This window comes from Hyperolius riggenbachi, chromosome 2, assembly GCF_040937935.1.
Source record: "Hyperolius riggenbachi isolate aHypRig1 chromosome 2, aHypRig1.pri, whole genome shotgun sequence".
Lineage (NCBI taxonomy): Eukaryota > Metazoa > Chordata > Amphibia > Anura > Hyperoliidae > Hyperolius > Hyperolius riggenbachi.
Window position 1 is genome coordinate 236,694,764 of NC_090647.1, and position 26,577 is coordinate 236,721,340.

Consider the following 26,577-nt stretch of genomic DNA (forward strand, 5'->3'; position numbering starts at 1 on the left):
AACTCTTTGATGTTCATATAAAATAGGGAGACAGAATGGCAGAGACTTTACTTCACTTCACTTCGTCTTCTGCATATTATCCTGCTCTCTATGCTTCCTAGTTAGAATAATAGCTTCATGTCTGTATGCTGTAAATATATGTGATGTATATAGGACATAGGAAAGACTGTTTATACTCTGAAGAAATCAACATGTAACACAAGATGCCTCATTGCTGAATAAACCCCTTAAAGGTGAAGGTGGTTGTCTCCGCTCTATCTCCTGTATGCTGTCACTGTGAGTTGCAGTTCTAATGAGTTGCTGGTGCCAGAGTAAAAGGTGTGTTGTGCTTTTGCCAATAGCAACCAAAGTATAGATTCTTACATTTGGCACTCCTCGAGCAGCCTTCAGAAGTACTCCCATCACTGAGTGCTACTGAAGACGAGTGCATCTGTTCTGTGCTCTTGCAAGTTCTGGCTTGCGCATGTGCAGTGCGCATGAACCCGTCTCTGAAAGCACTGAGGGACGTGAGTACTTCTGAAAGCTGGCCGAGGAGTACTGAAGACACAGCCAATCACAGAGCTTTAAAGGGGAATGGCACTGGAATGAAAGGTCAAACGGAGGACTGGGACTGCTTTATGGTATCCAGAGCTATTATCCGTCTACATAGGTATGTATCTAACCCGAAGTGAGCTTACTCACTTCAGGTTTGCTTTAAAACACTACTTCAAACAGTAATATGGTAATGTAAGTTAATTGCAACATTAGACAGTATGCTACACTTGTAAATATAAAATGGAAAAGACTTCTAAAAACAAAAATCCTAGTCCACAGTTGAACAGGGTTCAGCCAAGTTCACGTTCTTCCCAAATTTAAAGCAATTTTAACGATTTTATGTTCCAAGTTGGTGCTCCTGTGCTGGTCCGTTTCTTGGGCAGTGTGGGCAGGGTGACCGCCCTGGGCCTGGACCGGCAAGTAGGCAGAAGGACAAAACCGCTAGGGACCTAGTGACGTGCGGTGCAGCCAAATGGAAGAAAAAAGAAGATTACCAGCGCTTTAGATTACCAGCGCAGAACATTAGTCCTCCTTGACTCCTCCTGGGCTGCCTGCGTCCGATGTCAAGTCATCATCATGTCACCACCGTGTGATGACACCTGATGTCCTGTAGTGGTACTGCAGGCTGTTCATGGAGAAGTCGGCTTCCCGGGCTCTCTTCCCCTCTGTACTTTCCTGGTCCCTGCTTCCTCCTGGATGAGCGGCTGGTCACTAGTAAGTAGGCAGATCTACTTTTGACCTGTGGCTGTGTGACTGTCCCTACAAAGTAAGGGTTCGCAAATCCTCGGGGGGCAGGGGAATGGGGTGCAATCTTTGCACACTCGCCCTTGGTGCAATTTAGCCTAGAAACTGCCCTGCTTCTGTGTCTCATCGGTGAGGATGTATTTGACTATTTTGATACACAGATCCAGTCTGGATGCATCACTTCACCTGTGAACTAGCTTGTTATTTGAAGTAATGCTGTGATTCCTCATTTTATCAGTTTGTCTCCTGAATTTGTACATCATTAGCTGGAGTGTCTCAAGCTTAAGTCGTACAGCAATAAAGAATAACTTTTCATTAAAGCATGTGTATAAAATAAATAACAGAAAGTACATTAGACTGGAAACTTCAAGTTAAAACATAAACAAACCAATTGTTTTAGCTTATATTATATTGCACACTAATGTAAAGGTAAGACTTAGACTACCAAAGTCAAACATGGCATTACTTACTATCTAACAGATGTTTTATATTTACGTTACATTTTCTTATATCGGGGGCATGGCAGAAAGCCTATGGAGTAGAGTCGTGTTGGTGGACAGCTCCCGCCCAAGACTCTGGCAATCGCAATCCTGACCTTCATTACCTGCAGTAATTAGCTTTCACCTAAGAAGCACAACTTTGCTGACCCCGGTGGACTCTGTAGATGGTCCACGCAGATGACGAGACGAAGCTCTGAAGCCAACACAAAGCTCAACATTTTTTTATATATTTTCAAAGTTTTACTTTGTGTGTGAAGGAATATGGTAGCACTTGTAATGTATGTCTAATATATGTGCATGTATTAATGTAAATAATGATTTATATTGCACCATAAACGCCAATGGTACTGTATTTATAGTTTTATGTCCTGTTTTAAAGCAATCACACATCAAAATGGCTACTGAAATCAAACTCCACAGTCATTTTCTGCTGACTCTACTTTACAGAACATATTAAAACTTGAGGCATGGTTCCTTTGATAGACTTAAATCCCACCTGCAGGCACAGTTCTAAACACACCAAAAGCTTGCCAAACAGAGGGCTTTTTTATGTGAAAAGAACTTTATGCAGCTTAGCTAAAAATCATGATTACACGACCAGATCCTATAATAAGAGAGGTTAATATTTCATGCTCTGTGGGTGTGGCTGCTCCTGGAACATGATACCACAAATGGAGATGGCACACAATTGGCTTCAGCGAATCACTGTATTAGCAACATAAGAGGCACACAACATGTTTCGGGTTGAGCCCTTCCTCAGGTGTATGCTCCTGGAATATGGATTTTTTTTGTTTCCAGTGTTCAGCCTGATAAGGTTTAGTGCACATTCTAAATCTGACTGAGGAGATTGCAGTTACAGCACATGCAGTTAATGGTGAAGGGTGTGGCCAGTGTCTGGGCACCTTACCATGCACTTAAACATTAATCTGTGTCTGAACTGGGGTTCCAAACATGTTTATTAACAACAAATAAGTGTGATACAAATCTTATGCCATGTAATGACCTAATTTAGAAATAGATGTGGTCATCTTAAAATGACAACCACCATATAATAATTAAGCCTATGTCATATAGGAATAGGAATGACTTTGTTCTGTTCAGAAGCCTGATATTGGCAACTGAGGCCTTGTCTGTGAACATCTATTGCTTAACCCACTCCAGCACTGAAGCTTCGTTTTATCTTCCCCTCCATACCCACTTTGTGAGCTCTCTCCAGCCAGTGCCTCTCTCTCTACATATGACTCACCACTATCAGTAAGATCACAAAGCAGGTATGGAGGGGAAGATGTAGCAGAGCCTGAGCCTGGAGAGGGGAATCGTTCTGCAGCCTGATCTGAGGGGAAGGGGCAGCAGACTATTTATACTAAAGGGGGGAAGGGGGACTAGTCATCTAGCTACTTATACTAAAGGGAGAGGAGTCATCTAGCTATCTATTCTAAAGGGGGGGGTCATCTAGCTACCTATACTAAAGGGGTAGACATAAAAGGAAGAGGAGAGGAGCGCTCTCTAGTGCATTAACTTATTTAATTATGCTTCTCACACAAAGACAAATTAAAACTTACAATGTTAAAAATGAAACAGAGCTTATCACAATATAATGGATCACCGTGTCCAAGATGTAGGTTCACCAGTCTGGCCTCCTCCACACTTCGTCAGATCTGACGAAGGCGTGGAACGCCGAAACGTGTCATGACGTCCCAGGCGCAGGGCAGCTGCCGACATACTCCCGTGTACCCCATCCCGCTGGCGCCTTTTGATCCCCAGGATTACCACATCTACTGGCCATAGTGTGGAGGAGGCCAGACTGGTGAACCTACATCTTGGACACGGTGATCCATTATATTGTGATAAGCTCTGTTTCATTTTTAACATTGTAAGTTTTAATTTGTCTTTGTGCGAGAAGCATAATTAAATAAGTTAATGCACTAGAGAGCGCTCCTCTCCTCTTCCTTTTCTGTTTTTACCAGCATACTTACTCTTATCCCAGAGTAAATCAGGAGCAGCACTCATTGGTGGCTAAACGACTTTTTGTGGAGACACCTACTGACTGAGCACAGTGGAACACTTTTGAATTGTAAAGGGGTAGACGTGTTGCCTTGTGCTAAATAAATTATTTTTTTTACTGAACCATAAGTGTTGTCGTAAATGAGGTAAGCCAACTCAGTTTTGTTTTTAATTATTTGATATACTTGGGCGCCTTTCCACTGTGTCTCTTTCCACATACACCCTCCCGCACCCTTTCAGACGGGTGTCCTCCTGGGACCCGGGGCTCCAGCGCTTTTCCTGCAGAGAGCACCCTATGCAAGCAGTGACCTGTACCCGTTTGGAGGCAGTTATCCTCCACAAGTGCAGTTAATGGTTGCTTCTCTTGCAACCCACTCTAGTATCACATTTCCTATTGACTTGACATCTATATCCTCGGAACATACAGTACTACTAGGGCAGAATGGTGGCGTAGTGGTTAGCTCTCTCGCCTTGCAGCGCTGGGTCCCCGGTTCGAATCCCAGCCAGGTCAACATCTGCAAGGAGTTTGTATGTTCTCCCCGTGTCTGCATAGGTTTCCTCCGGGCACTCTGGTTTCCTCCCACATCCCAGAAACATACAAATAAGTTAATTGGCTTTCCCATAAATTGGCCCTAGGCTATGATACATACATAGACATATGACTATGGTAAGGATTAGATTGTGAGCCCCTCTGAGGGACAGTTAAGTGGCAAGACAATATATACTCTGTACAGTGCTGCGTAATATGTTGGCGCTATATAAATACTAAATAATAATACTACACCATCTGGGCTCCGGGTGTCTCTGTGTTTTTTTTCTTTAAGGTTCGCCTTATCTACTCCAATATTTTTAGTTATAGACAAGGTCAAGTAAGTGTCAGCAAAGTACTACTGTGAGGGAACACAGGAAAGGAATTTGGCAGCAACTATGTTGTGTTAATTTGGATGTTAAAATTAAAAGTAAGATTTTGGGGACATTAGTTAATAAGTAACAGAGTAACCAGGCAGGCAGTGAAATGGACGAGAATGAGAGTGGATAGGCCTACGAGTCAATAAATTGCATCGCTTTTTCCCTTGGGCAATAGAACAGGTTTCCTTTTCCAGAGCCCATTAATTGTTATAAACTACTTTGCTAAATAAACATACAGGTACTCCCAGGTGAGGGCATTGTTATAATGACTGGCAGCTTACATAACATTTCCCATCTAATGCGAGCATGATGAACATTCCAGTGGTGATCAGGGGTTAATAAAAGTCGCACACATAGCCAGTCCCATCAGTTTAACTGCAACATATGTTCAGCAAATTCCACCTGTCTCTCCATATTTACTGTGGCAGATTGTCTTGTAAATAGAGATTACAGACATTGTATTAGATAATCACCAGAGAATGATATTTTTTTCTGAAGAACACACAAACACTTACAAAAGTCTCCAAGCAAATTTTCCTGGTTTTAACTTGAAGAAAGATTGACGCCACTACGTTAAAATTACTTGTCAAAGTTAACATTATATTTGTTATAACATTTTTTTTTCTGCATGAATTCCTTTTGTTATGCAGTCATCAATAAAAGAGCCAGCTGTTATTGCTTGGGACACATTTTTCTCCCAAGGCAACACAGTTTGAGACTATAAATGGCCCTGGCAGACCTGTATAGTCTAGACTACATTACAATCACTTATAACCATTGGCGGAGTTCCAATATAAAATACACATTACTGCCAGCTTCTTCAAAGACTGGAACAATGTATAATTTAAGGCAGTTTCTGTATATTAATTTCAATTGTATGGACAGTTTCCAAACATATGCCCCCTCCTCTGAGCACAAGGTAAACAGTGCTTACTTCTCAGAATGAATAAATCACAAACTTATGTTTACCCCCAAAATAGTGGCTTTATGACTTGTTTCCAGCTTTCCAACACAAGTGTAAGCTTCTGCCAGAGTGTTTCCACAGCTAGATAGCATACATGGAGGGATTTGAGATGGCCTCTTCTCTGGCTGTCTATTGGCTGCTGTCTTGCATAAGAACTCTCTCCCCAACACTGAATATGGCTAAGGCGAAACATCTAAGTGTCCATTCCTGGGTGGGCCAGGAGAGGTGAAATGACCTCTTTTACAATGTGGTTGTGTAAACAATGATCACATGAGGTTCCAAGTACAGCTAGAGAGGAGTTCCTTTGATATGCAGCATTCACAAACAACAGTAACAACTAAAGCATAAGTGTTGTGTACTGAAGGATTTCGACAATTTCTAATGAAAATCAGAACATGCAATAACAGACTATCAGACTTTTGTGTATGACCACACTGATTATTTGTCTATGGTTTAATGCTGGCCATGTTGATATGCTCTTGATTAGAGATGTCGCGAACCTCCGATTTTCGGTTCGCGAACCCCATTCGCAAACCTTCGCGGAAGGTTCGGTTCGCGGAAAAGTTTGCGAATCGCAATAGACTTCAATGGGGAGGCGAACTTTGAAAAATAGAAAAAATTATGCTGGCCACAAAAGTGATGGAAAAGATGTTTCAAGGGGTCTAACACCTGGAGGGGGGCATAGCGGAGTGGGATACATGCCCAAAGTCCCGGGGAAAAATCTGGATTTGACGCAAAGCAGCGTTTTAAGGGCAGAAATCACATTGAATGCTAAATTGCAGGTCTAACGTGCTTTCAAACATCTTGCATGGGTATACATCAATCAGGGAGTATAATTAGAGTTCTGCTTCACACTGACACACCAAACTCACTGTGTAATGCACAGCAAACAGCTGTTTGCGTAGTGACGGCCGTGCTGGAGTGGTGCGCACCATGGCCAGAGTGTAGGCCGTGGCGTTTTTCAAGCCCATATGGTCGCCGGGCTGTGGTAGCTCAATGATAGAACAACAGTGACTGTCCAGCTGATCAAAGTTGGTCTGACCACAATGAAGCAACGACCTTATTATCTTTTGTGTGCCACCCCCACCCGAGACACTCAAATAGCCGGCGGTCATTGCTTCATTGTGATACGCAAGCCCCTTCACCGCGGCAAGGTAATGATCATGAAGGGGGATGGGCACATGTACATGCCTTTTGTTTTTTTGTTGCAGCCGCCCGCAGTGCAGCCAGAAAAATTAGGCAGGCATGTACACGCACCAGAAAAAGCAGTGTAGCGGCCGCTGCTAGCAGCGGCCTTAAAAATTCAGGAATCCGCCTAGAGTCCTGGACCCTGTTGGTGGTGACGGAGAAGGCAAGCGGCCTGCAGGCAGAGATGCTGTGTGTGGGGACCGACTTAGTCTTCGGTCGTGCAGTAGCCATCCGGGATCCATTCCTCATTCATTTTGATAAAGGTCAGGTACTGAACACTGTCGTGACTTAGGCGACTTCTCTTCTCAGTAACTATGCCTCCAGCTGCACTGAAGGTCCTTTCTGACAGGACGCTTGCGGCAGGGCAAGAGAGAAGTTGTATGGCAAATTGGGACAGCTCTGGCCACAGGTAAAGCTTGCGCAACCAGTAGTCCAAGGGTTCATCGTCGCTTTTCGCAGTGTCTACATCGACACTCAAGGTCAGGTAGTCGGCTACCTGCCGGTCCAGGCGTTGGTGGAGGGTGGATCCGGAAGGACTATGGCGAGGAGTTGGACTAAAGAACGTCCGCATGTCCGACATCACCCTGAGATCGCTGGAGCATCCTGTCCTTGCCTGCGTGGACTTGGGAGGAGGAGGGTTACTGCCAGTGGTACCTTGATTGCGTTGTGCAGTGACATCACCCTTAAATGCATTGTAAAGCATCATCGACAGCTTTTTCTGCAAGTGCTACATCCTTTCCGCCTTGTGTTGAGTTGTTAACAGGTCCGCCACTTTGTGCCTGTACCGAGGGTCTAGTAGCGTGGCCATCCAGTACAGGTCATTCGACTTGAGTTTTTTGATACGGGGGGCCCTCAACAGGCTGGACAACATGAAAGAGGACATCTGCACAAATCTGGATGCAGACGTACTCTCCATCTCCTCTTGCTCTTCCTCAGTTACGGGATGCAACTCCTCTTCCTCCCCCCAGCCACGAACAATACCACGAGAACGTGGAGCAGCAGAAGCCCCCTGTGACGGCTGCCGCGGTTGTTCTTCTTCCGCCGCCTCTTCCTCCTCCACAGAAACACCTTCCTCATCATCACCATCATCAGAGTCTGACTCCTCTCCTTCCCCACACGACTCCTCTTCTTCCTCCTCCTCCTCCCCCCTTTGTGCTGCCACAGGTGTTGTGGGAACATCGGGTTCGGGTGTAAATGGTTCCCATGACTCCTGCTGCCGTAACTCTTCTCGTTCACGCTCCTCCAGAGCTGTATCCACCACTCTACGCACGGCACGCTCCAGGAAGTAGGCGTAGGGGATCAAGTTGCTGATGGTGCCCTCATCGCGACTCACCAGTTTGGTCACCTCCTCAAAGAGCTCCATGACCCTGCATGCATTTTGCATCAGTGTCCAGTTTTTGGGCCACAACATCCCCATCCTCCCAGATTGTGTCCTTGTACTGTAATGATACAGGTACTGGGTGACGGCTTTCTCCTGGTCTAGCAGGCGAGAGAACATCAGCAGGGTGGAATTCTAGCGAGTCGGGCTATCGCAAATCAGGCGTCTCACCGGCAAGTTGTTTCTACGCTGAATGTCCGCAAAGCGTGCCATGGCCTTGTAAGAGCACCTGAAATGCCCACACAACTTCCTGGCCTGCTTCAGGATGTCCTCTAAGCCTGGGTACTTGGACACAAATCTTTGCACGACCAGATTCAGCACATGTGCCATGAAGGGTATGTGTGTCAGCTTTCCCAAATTCAATGCAGCAATGAGATTGCTGCCGTTGTCACACACCACGTTGCCGATCTCAAGCTTGTGCGGGGTCAGCCATTGCTCCACCTGTTTGTTAAGAGCAGCCAGAAGAACTGCTCCAGTGTGACTCTCCGCTTTCAGGCAAGACATGTCTAACACTGCGTGACACCGTCGTACCTGGCATGCAGCATAGGCCCTGGGGTGCTGGGGCTGTGTAGCTGGAGAGGAGATCGCGGCACCAGCCAAGGAGGAGGAGGAGGATGACGACAGCGAAGCGGTGGTAGCAGGTGGAGAGGAGGTGGCTGGAGGCCTGCCTGCAAGACGTGGAGGTGTGACAAGTCGGTCCGCTGCGCAGCCACGTACTCCCTGCTTGCTGCCATCGGTCACCAGGTTGACCCAATGGGCTGTGTATGCAATATAGTGGCCCTGCCCATGCTTGGCACACCAGGCATCCGTGGTCAGGTGGACCCTTGACCCAACGCTGTGTGCCAGAGGTGACACCACTTGCCTCTTAACTGCATGGTACAGTTTGGGTATGGCCTTTTGTGAAAAATAATTGCGGCCTGGTATCTTCCACTGCGGTCTACCAATGGCCACAAACTTACGGAAAGCCTCAGACTCCACCAGCTTGTATGGTAATAGCTGGTGAGCTAATAGTTCCGCCACGCCAGCTGTCAGACGCCAGGCAAGAGGGTGACTGGCAGACATTTGCTTCTTACGCTCAAATACTTCCTTCACGGACAGCTGGGTACTGCTGTGGGCAGAGGAGAAGGAACCGCTGAAGGGAAGAGGCGGTGTGGAGGAGGGTGGCTGTGAAGGTGCAAGGGAGAAAGTGGATGAAGACGATGCACCTGAAGGAGGAAGAGGAGAAGGAGGGTGGCTTGTCTTTTGAGGGGTGCTGCTTTTCCTCAGGTGTTCTTGCCATAGCTGTTTGTGCCTTCTCTCCAGGTGCCTTCGTAAGGCACTTGTCCCTACGTGAGAGTTGGCCTTTCCACGGCTCAATTTTTGCTGGCAGAGACAACAGATGGCTTTGCTCCGATCTGAGACATACACGTGAAAAAATTTCCAAACCGCTGAGCCCCCCTGGGGTGATGGCTCTACGGTGGCATCAGCAGCTGACGTTGAAGGGCATGTTGGCTGGCTGGCCATAGCTGGCGATACATGGCGCTGGACACTGCCCCCAGCTGTTTCTGAGGATGAGCTTCCTCTGCTTCTATCATGGAGTCGTCTCCTCCTACTCCTCTTTGACTCCTCCTCTGAACTGTCCCCCTGGTCATCTCCTCTACCGGGAACATATGTGGTATCCGTATAATCGTCATCATAATCCTCCTGGGCAGCTGCGCTTTCCTCAGACACCTCCTCAACTGCACCAACTTCAGGTGGTCCATCATCCCCATCCACACAGGTTACGTCCATACTATCGCCACCTAACTCAGACGTATGAGGTGGTGTACCTGCGCCTTCTTGTTGTTGTTGCAGTAGTGGCTGGGAATCAGTGATTTCACCACCACCAAATAACTCCTGCGAAGTGTCAAATGCAGTGGATGTAATGCTTGTTGTAGCGCTGGTGGCTGCGGGAGATGAGGTGTTCTGTGTTAAATACTCAAGCACCTCCTCACGATTTTGGGAAGTGATGGCACGTGCCTTCTTCTGAGCACTGTATTTTGGGCCAGGTCCGCATGAAATCACAGCAACACCACCTCGCACAGCCACAGACCTGCCGGTGCCTGGTGGCCTTCCTCTGGGTCTGCCTCTACCTCTTCCTCTAGCTGGTTTGTCCATTTTGTCCATCTCGGGGGGATGCTAGGTATATGCAGTGAGGTGGGTTCACTCAACACAACAGGTAGTTAGATGCAGTGAGCTGGGTTCACTGAACAGTAAAGGTACTTAAGATGCAGTGAGGTGGGTTCTCACTCAACACAACAGGTAGTTAGATGCAGTGAGGTGGCCAGGTAGGTTCACTCAACACAACAGGTAGTTAGATGCAGTGAGCTGGGTACACTCAACACAAAGCTAGGTATATGCAGTGATGAGGTGGGTTAAGTAAACACAACAGGTACTGGGTAGTTAGATGCAGTGAGCTGGGTTCACTGAACAGTAAGGGTACTTAAGATGCAGAGAGGTGGGTTCTCACTCAACACAACAGGTAGTAAGATGCAGTGAGCTGGGTTCACTGAACAGTAAAGGTACTTAAGATGCAGTGAGGTGGGTTCTCACTCAACACAACAGGTAGTTAGATGCAGTGAGGTGGCCAGGTGGGTTCACTCAACACAACAGGTAGTTAGATGCAGTGAGCTGGGTTCACTCAACACAAAGCTAGGTATATGCAGTGATGAGGTGGGTTAAGTAAACACAACAGGTACCAGGGTATATGCAGTACTGGGTAGTACAATGTGCAGCTCCCTGTCACACACACAGGTAGTCACTGACTGTGCTGGGCTACTGGCAGTGGCACACACACTATCAATTAGCAAGGCTGTGCATGCAACAAAAGTGTCAGTTTGACACACAGAAAAAAAATATGTACAGGATGAGCTCTGAAAAGAGCTGTTGCTGTTGATGGGTGCTTTAAAAGCAATAATAATCAGTCAGGAGCAAGCAAAGCAGCCTAGAACCTAACTATTCTGTCCCTAGGAGAAAAAGTCTGCAGCAGCTGTCCCTTTCCTCTCTCTAGCAGGCACACGAGTGAGTGTAATGGCCGCCGGACCCTGCCTTATATAAGGGGGGGTGGGGCTCCAGGGCTTAGTGTAGCCTGAATGGCTACAATGTGCCTGCTGACTGTGATGCAGAGGGTCAAAGTTGACCTGGTGCAGGCAAACGCGAACCCCCTAAGTTCGCCTGGAACCGTTCGCTGGCGAACAGTTCGCTACATCTCTACTCTTGATATCAAATGCTTATCTACAGTGGCATAGCTAAGGAGCTGTGGGCCCCGGTGTGAGTTTTACACTGGGCCCTCCAAGCACTCTATACATAACAATTGATACGGCGACCCAAAACTTGCCAACGGCAGCTACATTGTCAGAGGTGCAAGAAGGGGATGGGGAGCAGCTTGTCAATGATTACCAATATTCAAAGCATCTATAGAAGTGATTAATATGAGCACAGGACCAATAGAGAGCTAATACTGCAGTTGAGAGAGGGCTCTTCGTGGCCCCGCTGGCCCAAGGGCCCCGATGCGGTTGCTACCTCTGCACCCCCTATTGCTACGCCCTGCTTATCTAGTCTATTGCTCTGCACCATTAGATATTAGACAAGATGTCAGCAGTAGTCTTGTGTAATATGTATTGCACCACCACCACTAATTTTGAAGTGCATGATGCAGTACAAGGCTGCGGGATTTTTGATCATGCACTGCTACCACAATGACCCCCCCCCCCCCCCCCTCCACACATTCCTAGCACCTGTGACAAGATAAGAGATGAAAAATACCTTTACATATAATTGGTCTATGTGATTATTTATAATCCTGTACAACACTTAAAAATCCTGATGCTCAATAACTGCCTAGGTGCATGAATATCAAAATAATATTACATTCTTGTGTGGTTGGGTTGTGGTTATGTAGCAATATGTTTGAGCAAACATGGGAACTCTTATAAGAAAAGGGAAATTTGTGACCAATGTTCTATCAACAAAACAACTGAACTATGTTTGGCATGTCCTTATTTTGCGTTAAATTTTTAAATACATTACATTGAATTTAACGGTAAATAATAGTAGACTGCATACTCCACTTTCACTTTATAGAAGCTAGAAGGAGAAAACACTGTACATAGTGTAATACTGTTATTTCCAGTAGGTGCATCCCACCTAGTGATCGGGAATTACACCTGTTCTCAAGCTAACTCCAAACTCATATAGGTAATACGCTGACCAGATGATAACCACCTCACAATCATGTGGATCTAGCATTTTATTCATTGAAGACCCCACTTTAAATCTTCACCATTGCTTTACTCATAATTCAGTTGCTCAACATATCAAATACATTGTGATAAAAGAGTCATAGCATAAAACCTTTTAAAATAATAAGCCATCTGCCCTAAAATGTGCACTCGGTGGTCCAGCAGCGGGGTCTGTCAGGCCTCAGTCACTCTGTCAGGGTTCAGTGTGGGATAATGGCATCCCGTCTCCCGTGAGTCCTTGACCTGCAGCTCCGCTCAATTGAAAATCCCCCAGGTCATTTCCTACTTCCTCCTTGGTGATGTCAGATGCACTGGCTCTGCGGGCACAGTGTAAACAGTTATATCAGAAACTGTGCATCAGAACAGAAGCATTCACAATCTATTCCCTACCATAGTCTAATGTATTAACCATAACATAACGCCACAGTCTTAAAAAAATAATACAAACAATGGAAAGGCATGGAAACTCCATGCAGATAGTGTCTTCACTGAGATTTTATCCTAAAGGGTTGATTCACGTAGGACCATTTTTTTTTCTTGTTTTGCACAGATAGCACACCTCTTACCAGTACTAACGGCAGCCAAGTACCGTGCAAGTAATGTGCATTGCAATTATATAATGGTATATAAATTATACAATGGTATATAAATTAAGTGAGCACAATATTAATGGCATTATGTGAATTAATGCCTCGGGCTCCAGTCCTGCAAGGAAAGAGTGAATCCACTACACCAATGCTTGTGGAAATGCATAGGGAAAAACTTGATTGCTGATGATGATTTACAGTGTTTACATGTAATAAGTCCCTTGAAAATAAAGCCTTGCTAGTTCCCTGTCTACAACAGCAAGTTGCCTGTGTGTTCACTCCTATTTTCCTCTTGCATGCATCTTTACAAAACAATTAGATTTGTCATCTGCACTCCTACGAACACAACTCTACTGATCAAGCTGTGATCTGACCTTCAGTACTTATAGCAGACAGAGCATATTTTTCCCTTTTTTATTGCTTTTATGTATCTTTTTTTTTAAGGATTTAATTTTAACTAAGTGTTCATGCTTGTGAAGGACAAAACTGCAGAGACGTGGGTTCTATGCTGTCATCTTTATATGAATGCCTTTTTGTCAGTTTTCCATATTTCTAGGGATGCTTCCTAACTGTCACATAGCTACAAAAGTAATCTTGCACATTTTTAAAAGTACAAAAACAGACAAAAGCCAAATGTTAAGATTTTCACCCTCCTCTGGGGGTAATAATCAATTAACATTAAGAAATACAGCAGAGAATGATCTTAGTCTATTTTAAATGTAACTGCAGTGCTAACATCAGGCTTTTTCAATATATAAATGCTAGCATAAGGATTTCCAATAAAATTAATGTCTTCTTGCTGGGATCCATCATAGTTAACCTTCTTTAAGTAGAATAAAACTTATTGGCTTCATTTATCAAGGTTAAATGCTATGTTGTACCTGAGTTAGCTCCAGATTGTATGCAAGTATAAAGCACGCTTTGCAATTTACATGCCGTTCTCAAAGGACTACTGTCAGCAAATTGGTGTCTGGCACTGAACAGTTTCAATGTCCTAAATGAAATTTATTTCTGGAAAAACAAATATATAACTTCTTACATCTAAAATAATTTCATGAGGACACAGTAGTATAAAATGTAGCTCTATGATTAAGTATGTATGTTAATTAAAAGTCTTCATAGAAAAGTATGAATTTACTTAACTCACTATACAGTGCAAGAACCATTTTTGCTTAAACCATTTTGATAATGCCATCAAAAGATAGTTTTAGAGTAAATTAGATTGTTAATTGTTGTACCTTGATAACACAGTCATCGTCTTTACATCATGATATGTTCAGGGGACTGAGTCCTATATAACTCAATTACATTGGAAAGGTTTGTCTCATTGGTTCAATATTTTACAGAACATGCACAGAAACTACTATGTAAAACAAAAGCCTCACTTCTAAATTTCCAGACACATGTAAAGGAATCCTTCACTTTGCTTCACTAGACAATCATGTTTCTTTATGCATTTTGATTGCACTTCAGACACAATTCTCCAGAAAGATACCATAAAGACCATAAGCTCCCAGCACTGGTAAAAAAAAAAGCTGATTTGTAATCTGAAGTCCACTTTCTTTTCATATCCATGTCTGCACTGATAATTTTAAGTGGAGCTAGTTGAGGGGGCTTAGCAAGAAACCTCATAGACAAGCTCTGCTCCTGCAATAAATCCTGACAAACTCGCTTCTGCTAAAATCAAAGTACTTAGACCATTAATTTGCCCTCTAAAATGTGTCATTATTTTATAGTTAAATTTATGTAATTACTGGTGAATTCTAAAATTGCACACCAGGACCATCACCGTTACTAAACCTAATCAGTCAGTGGCATGGATAGTGCTCCAACAAATGGCCTATTTCAGAGGCCAAGATAGTGGTCTGAGTACGTATGTACTTGGGCACTTTGCTTTTAGCAGCTTTGAGTTTACTGCAGGTAACAGAGCTTGTTTATGAGGTTTATGAGGTTTCCCCTCAACTAGACCAGTGCTGTTTTTTCTCTAACAATAGTAATACAAACCATAAACATAACTCATTGAAACATTTTGGAAGAGAAACCTGATCTCAACATCACACAGAATCTTCATCTACATCAAGCACAGCGTGCAACCACAATTACATGGTGCATTTCAGTAACTCCTTCTACTCCACTCCACATGCTGGAATCCACAAATACATAAAATGGACCTGTCGGATAGACAATAGTTCCAAGGCAGCTGTATGTGACCTAAATAAACAGGTCAAGACTGTTGGACAGTAGAGCTGTGTACAGCAAACAGTACAGAGTGCTCCTTAAAGGGCCACTATCGCGACAACTGTAAAATTTAAAATGCATGTAAAAACATGCAAATAAGAAGTATGTTTCTTCCAGAATAAAATGAGCCATAAATTACTTTTCTCCTATGTTGCTGTCACTTACAGCAAGTAGTAGAAATCTGACATTACTGACAGGTTTTGGACTAGCCTATCTCCTCATGGGGGATTCTCATGGTTTTGTTTAGTTTCAAAGTCACTTAGCGAATGACAGTTGCTCTGTCCAACTGCCAAACAAAAGTGTGCAGCAAACACGAAGGCTGGCAAGTATCATTGTATAACTCCTTTTCAGGAAATGTTTTTAAAGAATAAAAGCCATGCTGAGAATCCCCCATGAAGAGATGGACAAGTCCAAAACCTGTCGGTTATGTCAGATTTCTACTACTTACTGTAAGTGACAGCAAGATGGGAGAAAAGTAAATTATGGCACATTTTACTCTGGAAGAAACATATTTCTTATTTTTATACGTTTACATGTATTTTGAATTTTCAGATTTTCATGATAGTGGCTTAAGCTGGGCTTAAGCAGCCCTAGTCTGGTGCAAATGCTGCAGCCATATCCCTTGTCCGGACCACAAGTCTGTGACCTGTATAATTATCATGCTGTGGGGCACATTGGAGAAGGACCTGGAGTCTGACAGCCAGCCATACCATTCTGGCGGAGGATGGATGCTTAGGATAGAAGCATGGTAAGGATGTCGAGACACCAAACTAGAGTGCATCATGGGAGTGGGGCAGTGGGGCAATAAGTATGACATTCACAACATACAAACCCCATGTAGATAGTGTCTTGGATGAAGTTCTTATTCTTGGTGTATGCATGTTGTTGCAATCACCAGACACCTAATTGTCACTTAATTGCAGAGGTTTTTTTGTTTTTTTGTTTTATAAATCAAGACCTGGTTTGTAGAATGACTTCCCTGGAGATGCCCCTCCAACACCATAGATCCTTAGTTAATTGGGCAAAATACGTATGTACATGTTTACAAATGGTCTGAAAATACAAATTGTATTTGTAACTAGCAATTGGAGCTCATTCAACACTTTTCATCAGAATAGTCAGTCAAAGTTGAAAGTGGACTCAAATTAAAAATACAAGATTTTAGAAATAAAATCTATTTTCTAAATTATAATAATAAATAGCAGCCTTTTTCAGCTGCATGATGACAAATATAAAATATTTTACATTTATTGGAGGAACCCCTCCCTTCTTTTCATATTGCCGGGACAGAATTCGGCAAACTGGTGGAGTAGGTGGTGTCCAGCAAAGGAGGAATTGCTAATGGCTTCCATCTGTATAACCCTAGTTATGAAAAGAGAAGGGTGAAAAGCATGCACTGAAATGCTCATAGGCTTGAAGGAGTGTTTATTTATCTTTGTATGTGTCAGAGTGGTGCAACTAAATATTTTGAATTAATAAAATGTTTGGTTTGGGTCCACTTTAAGTCTGTTGATTTCCCACATTTTCATTTATACTGTACTTTTATTAAATTAATTCACTCTGTTTCTGCTGTGCGCTCTTGCAAAACAAATCACATTGGAAAAACATATGGTATGTGTCTTTACAATAACTAAGGGAACTGCTTAAAATTGTCAAAGTAAATTGGGTTGTTAAGACATTATTTCAAGTTTAGAAAGAGTTATTAAATTGTTGTTGCTCGATGTATGCGGTTGCCAACTAATTAAACATAAGAGATGCTCTTGAGGGACACATGGAAAATATTAATTTAATTAAAGTGTACAAAAACAATTAGATTATTAAAAGAAGGAAGATATTTAATTTAGTACAAAATAAGTCATTTTGTCTTGTCTCCGAGATAAAAAAAGAAAGCGTAAAGTTTGTAGGAACCCATCCAAATGTCACTAAGCTATAGGCTGCAATTATTACACACCGGGCTTATGTCTGTAATAAGGACAGAATACAAGTATCTATACATAATGCTGAATTATTATGGTCCCTATGCTGTCTGGACTTTATGGTTTGAATTAAGATGACCCATGCTTTACATGAGATCCCCAACCCTGTCCTCAAGGCCAACCAACAGTATATGTTTTTCAGGAGTATTTACAGGTGGAGTTTTCAGTGTCTCAGCAGAGCTGATTAAATACCTCTGTGGATTTCCACAAAACATGCACTGTCAGTCAGCTTAGAGAGGGACCTCAATGCCCCCCCCCCCCCCCACACACACACACACACACACACACTCACTGTATTTCACTATGCCCCCTCTGGCATATATTTTGCTGTGGTCTCTCCCCCATAGTCCCCTCCTCCCAATATGTTACTACACCCCTCATTCAGCTTGTATTATTGTCCACCCCACCCTTTAGCCTCTAACCCCTAGTAGTTCACTATGCTCCCCTTTAACACATGTCTTGTTAGGGGTGTCTCCCACACACGCAATTCTTCACTTCATTATTCATCAAAGTTGTATGCCTCCCTCCTCACTTCATACACTTCCTCAGGGTCTTTCTCCTCCCTCCTCCCTAATATTGCACACACTGACATCATTTATGGATGCTGCATTAATATACCTGACAGATCTAAGGTACTGCAGCTCAGCCAAACAAGCCTTTCTTATCTGTGAAGCTGAGTGCGAAAACAGTTCTTCTTGCTTGTCTCTCCTCCTTTTAAAATCAGTTGTGATGGATAGGAAGTGCAGATTGTTGATTCATTGTTGATGAAATAATCTATGTTTTATGACATTTTATTTTATATCGCATTTATCTGATTATTCGGCAAGTCTTCACTGAAAATGCCCATTTATGGTACAATTTTTAGTGGACAATGGTATTTTTGATCAGGTTGGTCAAACAGTATTGCACCAAAACAGAGAAGCCGATGGGCCCAAATCGTTCCTGAATGATTGTATTATCAAAGTTCATAGATATGATCTTAACTGGTGGAGACATGATCACAAGCTGGATTCTTTAGTGGTTTGGATTGATTAAATGTGATTGATTAAATATTATCTATTCTTACAATCTTAATGACCTTATCTAAAATATGATCATTTACAAAACATTGTACCATTAATGGGCACCTTTAGTAGCAACACAGTAAGCCCCTGCACCCCAGGCAGTCACTAAGTTCCCTGCCTTTAAAAATGTCCCTGCGTAGTTGCTTATTATAGTTATGAATAACTACTTAAAGGACCACTATCGTGAAAAAAGTAAGCAGTTAAAATCTGACAGAATCGACAGGTTTTGGGCCAGTCCATCTCCTCAGGGGGGATTCTCAGGGTTTTCTTTGTTTTCAACACCATTTCCTGAATAGCAGTTGCAAAGTCTAGCTGCCAAAATAGTGTGCAAGTGAATATGGAGGCTGGCTGGTATCTTACTATTTTGGCAGGTAAACTGCTGTTCAGGAAATGCTGTTGAAAACAAAGAAAACCCTGAGAATCCCCCATGAGGAGATGGAGGGGCCCAAAACCTGTCGGTTATGTTCGATTTTAACTGCCTACTTTTTTTGTGATGGTGGTTATAAAAGCAAGAATTAGAATAATTATCCCGGATTTTATCTGCTATATCCAATAGTCAAAATTAGCCATTAGGAAAAAATACCAAGTTAAAGAAAAGTGGGACCATGCCTTATATCTTTCCTTTGGATGAAATGGAGGTTTCTGAGGTTGCAGATGTGTTTTTTCATTAGTTACATTAAATGGGTATGTGGGGGTTTTCATCCCAACTCTGTAACTAGATATCATATTGTACTAATTTTTAATCTGCCAAGTAATAAAAAAGAATTGCTTTGACTTTACTATGTGTTATTAATTTTCACATCTTGGTGATTACTGTACTGTAACCTTCTCTGTCATACTTACAGTACTGTGACCAACCACAGAAATTATAGCCACAGGCATCTTGCGTAGCATGCTGCTATTCATTATCATTATTTTTAGAATCTAATACATTATAATACTCTTAGCAAGTAAGCATAATTTTCTCTCTGTGCCTCTCTAACTACTGTCTATAATGGTAGATAAACGGAAGATGACCTGCTCTATATGTATAGAATGCTTCTCAAGGGAATGTGCTTTTATAGACACCATGGAATGAAGGTCAAATGCTTCCCACAATCTACACTGAAACTTCAGACACTTACATTGGAAACTAAGTCTGCTGAGCACCATGTGTGATCGAGATTAAATAAAATCCTAAAAAGTTGAAGTCTAGTCTAGTACTTGTTTTTCTCAATGGGAAACACCATGGAACAATAGAACAAGCATGAACCTTTTCATAACAGCTCATTTCAAAGTCATAGGACAATAGCGGTTATCAATAGCAGTTTTACCAGTTGTAACTATAGTTCTCTATTTTTTTCAGGTGTATTTAACTTCTCCATTGGCTTCAATAGCTTTTCTCACCTTTATCCTTGGTTGCTCTCCTTTCAACTTAAAATGTTGACATGACAATAAATTGCCCTTTATGTATTACCTATTATCTCTTCCATTAAATTAGGCATATAGATCTTCTAAGAGCGCCTGTTAAGAGCAGCAAAATCTTTTTACAAGTTTACAGTAACAAGCTGTAATTTTGCAGTATAAAAAACAGTGTTAATAACAGTCATTTGTTTCAGTTAACTTTTGGACCTTAGTCAGTGTCTACTTGTTTTTTAGCATTAGGGTGGCGATGTGCAAAGATTTGTCAGTTTTAAAGGGAACCTGTACTGAGTAAAATTATTTATAATAAACACATGCGGTAACTTCAAATGAACATTAAATAGTTACCTTGCCATCAGTTCCTCTCAGACGCTCACCATTTTCTTCTGACAATGATCCCTTCCAGTTCTGACAACATTTTGTCAGAACTGAAATATATCAGTTACTGTCAGTTATATATCTGTTGCTGTCAGTTATAGCTTAGAGGACAACTGATGTGCCCGGTAATGTCCATGTTTCCCTATGGCTCAAGTGGACGATGTTACTGTTTAACAGTGTGCTGACCAGAAAACTGTTATGGGGTAATGGCCATTTTCAAAATGGAGGTCGGTGAATTCCCTTGATCACAGTGGACAAACAGGACGCAGGAGAGGAGAAAGAGATTGAGGAGTAGACTACATGGGAGGCAAGTATGACTTGTGTATGCTTATTTTGACTTTACATTTTCAGTTCAGGTTTTCTTTAAGTGTGAACACGCTAGTTAAAATTGCAATGAGGATATGAATAATGTAGTTAGGAATTCATAAAATAATTGTCTGCTTTGCCTGTGATCTTACCAACCTAGCTAGCTTTTTTCTGATCTGAAGCATTAGCTATCCATTTATTTTATGCCTTCTTTTTTCATTATAGTATCTTAAAGAAATGTACAGTTTTCATTAACTGAATTATTAAGGGGTTATTTGGCCCTATTACCCGTCCATTCCTACTCTAAAGTAGTTTAAGAGCATTATGAATTCTGCTGTCTTGATCATCATTTTCAATGAGTATACAGTATAATAGTGGTCATAGCAATGCTGGAATGAGTAAGTAGATCAAAAAAGTTAAGGAAAAATTCAGAATACTCAATCCGAATACCTGCTTCTGGTGAATCATTTAAATAGTACTATAGCCACATAGTCAGCATTATATCTAGTGTTGGTGTTCCAAAGTCAGAAGGAGGAAGTACCAGAGTCATGTGAAAAGCGTTGTGAAGCAAAAGTAAGTGAACTCCCTCTGACCCTGTCCACATGCTGAAATGGTGCTGACGTGGGGTGTTTGGGAGTATTTGGGTGTTCCAAATTTGATATGCCTAATTTGAACATCAACACTAGTTATACCCAGGACACTACTTTTATTATTATTATTATTATTAATATTTTTGAATGAAGCTAACTTGGCAGCCTCTGTAACTCTCAATGACTTAAACATAGCTAAACATATGCATCACTCTTTGAAATCTATAACTGTCAAATATATATATACTGTATATATATATATAGATATATATATATATATATATATATATATATATATATATATATATATATCTATATATATATATATATATATATATATATATATATATATATATATATATATATATATATATATATATATATATATATATATATATATATAAAACTGTCAATCAAATAATATACAGCATATCTGACATTTATATCTAATTATTTTCTGCCTTATGTAATTGGACTTGTTATAAGTAAATAAATGGTAGTAGCATATATATGGTAATCATATCACGTAACTCATGATTTTTGAAGCTCCTAATTTCTGATCATTGCATTTAAAGACTACCTCCAGACAAAAAAGGTCTGAATGGCAATACATATATGTAGTCTAGGCACTGTGTGCAGTTAGATGAACCTATAAAATTTATATCTGGTACATCATATTTGATAGAACAGACTCACATTCATATCTGTATGTAGCACTTCCTTAATCCTCCTGAAGCTGAAAGCATTGTGCCCACCTCTTCAGCCTGGTTAACTCCCCTGCCCCTCCCTCTCCTGCTCTATGCCTGCCTGGATTAAATTACTTCTCTTTTCACAAACTGTAGCACAGAGAAAAGACAGGGAAACTGCAGGAGCCTATCTTATCATGTCTGTTTGATATAATTCTTATTTTAGATGTCTGTCTGCCTAGATTAGATCACATGGACATGAGGGGTGTAGTTATGACATCAATTTCCCAGCATCCCTTGCACCTATAGTTTGGAAAGAAAAAAACTGCCCCGGGCCCAATTTCACACTGGGGGCGGGGATTTCAAGATTATATGTTGAATACAGACCCTGGGGGTGAGAAAATCACACTTTATAATGGGTGATTTTATATATCTTGGTACCTTATTAGGTTTAAAAAAAACTGTAATTTATAATGTAGGTACTCTTTAACCTTCCTAGTGTTACAGAGGAGCCTGACATGTCCGAAAAAATAGCTACTATTGGTAAGGATGAGACAGGCCCGTCCAGTTATTGCACTTACCTGTGGTGTTGCTGGTGTGCAGGATCCTTCATTGGCCCCTTGCAGCTTCCCTGCGCACATATTGCCATCTTCTTTATGGCAATCCCTAGCAGTGATCTCCTCTTCTTCTGTGTTTGTCACTTCCTGTCCCTCGGCGATCAAGTCCCCCGGATGTGTCCCTCTGATGATGCTGCATGCACCCCCTGGTGTCGGGCGCATGCACTGTCATCACACAAGGCAGCAAATTTACATTTTTTGCATTGGATTCAATACAAACATCTGTATTGGATCCAATATAAAAAAAGTATAAGTGTAAAAAAAGTCTATGGGCAGCACTACTGCCCATAGTTGCAAAGATTAAATTTTTTTTTTTTTATAAAAAAAAATAAATAAATAAATACAAAACTGTTTTTTTTATATATTGTACACATGTTTGCACACAGCTTGCAAGACTGCAACTTGAAAGCGGTCCAAAATAAAGAAACACTTTTTTAAAAAAATGGTACTGCTTTTGGTACAAAAATTGCTGAGAAATTAAACACTGGGGAAGTTAACACAGCATTAAACAACTACCAATGTATAATCACCAATGCATATGCAATCAGCACACAATCAGATCAATGGATGAAATATTCATCCACTTTCTCCATTGGTTTACATTGTCATTTTTTATGGACTGCATTGGTCAAATGTTGTTATTAAAAAATGCATGTAGTACAGATCATTAACTTGTTTACGCACCTCTAGATCAGTGCATATGCTTTAGGCTTTCATTGTCTTTTTAGATTTACATATTTTCGCTGGCTCACAAAGCAGCAGCTTCCCCTGATGACAGGATAAGAGTTACTGTATAGGATTTAGAATCCCCACTCCGTCTTTTAAGCTGTAAAACAGAGCAGAGCTAAAGACCCTTTAAAACTTTCCTGCAGTAAAACCTTACCTTAAGCTGTCTCTCACTGTCTCAGCCTATTTCACTGTTTAAGTTCTTCAGAAAACAGGACTGAGTTCAACCAAGTTATTTGAATAGCTCAGAAAAGCTCTTTTGCATAGATAATAATTCAATTTTTTAAACTCTTCCTGTACTAGAAAAATGTATGAGAATCTTTTCTTTGCTACTAATGTTCTACTTGTTATTTGTATTACACATACAGTTCACAGTATCATACGTGTATTTTCATTTCAGATTTGCTTTAAGTAATAATAAAAATTTGATTATAAACTGTGGAGAGTTCCATACTACTCTCCACTCAGCCATTTACAGGCATTAGAAAATTGTTCCTTAATAACCAAGCTTTAACCCTGGTAGGGGAGGGAGCCATGTTTACAGCATTTGCTCTGAACAATCCCACTGCTGTGATCTGTAGCAGTCCCTATTATCATTAAGTTACATTTCACTGTAGTAAATAGGTTTGCAATGCATTACAGAAAGTTGGATGGTAAACAGAAGAGGAGAGACACTGAGAATAGTTAAAGTGATTAAGTAATCAACAATCATTCAAAAATAAATGAAATGCCAGCAGCTTACAGCAGTGAGTGGGTGAACAAGAGGCCTGACAGCCATTTCTTCCAGGACCCCTCCCAGGAGCTGCTATACATCATACAACATGCTAAAGTAATGTAACAATCTGCTAGTGTGTGTGGCCACTAGCAGACAGACAATAATAAAATGTTCCCTGAAAGGGAAATGTCTTACAAACAGTGATAGTAGAAGGCAGTACTAACACTGAACACAGATATTGAGAATGGTCATACAGAAACAGGTTGGCAATAGATCAGATAAGTGAGGTACAAAATCGGCAGGCAAAATCTAAGTGAGCAATCAGGAAGAGGTCGGTAACAGATCAGATTGGCAAAGGTACAGAGTCGGCAGGCAAAATCTAAGTAAGTAATCAGGCAGAGGTCGGTAACAGATCAGATTGGCAAAGGTACAGAGTCGGCAGGCAAAATCTAAGTAAGTAATCAGGCAGAGGTCGGTAACAGATCAGATTGGCAGAGTTACAGAATCGGCAGGCAAAGAGAAATCAGAGAAACAGGCAATAGTCAAACACAAGTAATCAATATATATGCTGAGCTAGTATGGAATCCCCGGGGTCCTGCTGGTTCCAGCCACACACGGAACTGACTAGGGTCTGAAGCCTTCACTGCGAAGTGCTAGCTAGAGCAGACAGTGAGCAAGTGTCAGAGCAGCGCTTAAGAAGGCCGAGTAAGCAGGAAGACACGCCCCCCAAGCCGCTTGGCCAATCCGGAAGCTGACACGCTTCCTTAGAGCATAAGAGGATCGACGCTGCCAGCGTATGCGTCCGCCCTCATTTACAGTCTGAGTACCATGCGGCCGGATCCCCGCAGGAACACTACCACTGTGGTCAGCCGCACCACCGGAAGTACCAGATGCGCTGCCCAAGGTGGCAGCAGCAACTGAGCTGGTAAGCACAGGATTACCAACAAGTAATCTGCCAAAATACAACTAAACCTCAAAACGCCTCCTCTAGATTTAAACATAACTTTTAATTGTTCTGTAAAAATGTATAACTCCTGCTAAAGGTTAAAAGGGGGTTGAAATTCCCCTATGCCACTGTTTTATCAGAAAGGTCGGATAGAGTCATGCTGTGAGGTATCCAAGTTATCACCATTTACCTTTCAGCCCCAGTACCCCATTTAAACAGGAGACTGATTACTGTGGGTAGCTGGAGTCTACCCGACTCCAGCTGCCCCCAGGATTTATTCTTGCATAGTATTAGATTAGAGGCTGGGATAACTAATAAAACACCCAAAAATCCAGCTAACAGAGTCCAGAAATGAAGCCAAAGTTAATACACAGGAGGTCAGATGACTTACTAATCCTAGGGTTAAAGAAACTCTAAATTAGGAACCAGCAAGAGGTCATACACAGAAGATCCAGCAGACAGGGGATGAGGCAGAAGCATAGTCAAATGAAAGCAGAGGTCAGTTAGCACACAGAGCAATGCGAAAAGCACACAATTTGCTGAACAGGAAGCTGAACAACATAATGTGGAATAATTGGAATAATTACTAGTCAAGAGAAGCTTAAATACTACAAGCCAGCCAATCACACCCGACCACACCTCCCAACAGCCAACCAGAATCAACTTCCTGCACACATGCAGAAGCTGGGATAATGAGCCAGCAAGTGACAGCTAGTTAGCATTTGTGAAAAAACACAAACAATAGGTGGATAGAGTGACTGCACATGTCCGCATCTTAGGACATACACTCTGTGTGAATCTCTGCCTTTCAACATGTGTGCACAGTTTTACATCCCGTGTAATGGATCTATAAGAGGGAGGTGTTTTTTGCATGTCTGTTAAAGTGCGGGGGATGCCAGCAGAAACTTCAGGAGAACTCAGTCTCTCACACTGACTTCCCGTCTTGCTAGTTTCACTGTGAGCCTGCTGCACAGGTATACTGACGTGTACTCACTGAGTTCTGTTGGCTGCCTACTTCTCCTCTTACCGGCTGGCTGTGCTCTTATCCAGAACCACTGTCTATAGCACATCTGAAGTTATGCACGGTAAGGAAAAACTAGAATCCCTTATGAATGCTTACAGTTGTCTTGATTGCAAATAAAGAATATATTAAACTATCTGACTTTTCAGAAAAAACATAGTTGCCTGCAGGGTTAAATATAACGTTTTTTTATTGCATTAATTACAAAATTGGATATGTAGCATGTATAGAGTATAATATTTTAAAGTGTAACTGTCGGGCATAAAATAAAAAATCAATTATTTATTTGTATCTGGTAATCAAGTAATAAGCATGCTAACCAGGAAATCCAAAAGTTAAAATCTCTTTTACTTTTCTTGTTTATAAATGATCATTCCCCCGTTTACCTGACTCTAATTTGGTATGTTGCCGCAAAAAGGAAGTTGCAGGGCATGCTGGGTTGTCTTTTTTTTTGCTTCTTTATTACCCCCCAGACTAAACTAATGTACAGAAGCAAAAAAGGACAACCCAGCATGCCCTGCAACTTCCTTTGTGCGGCAACGTACCAAATAAGAGTCAGGTAAACTGGGGAATGATCATTTATCAGCAAGAAAAGTAATAGTGATTTTAACTTTTAGATTGCCTGATTAGCATCCTTATTACTTGTTTACCAGATAAAAATAAAGAATTGATTTTTGATTTTATGCCCGACAGTTACACTTTAACAAACGTTTAGCTTTACTTTATGTTTTTTATTGCACATATATTATTGTTAACATTTTTCTGCATTAAAATGTTTGCTGTCTAAGTTGTAAATATTCAATGGAAAATCTCTGACATCTTGTCAGTGTATGTCTTTTTTCAGTA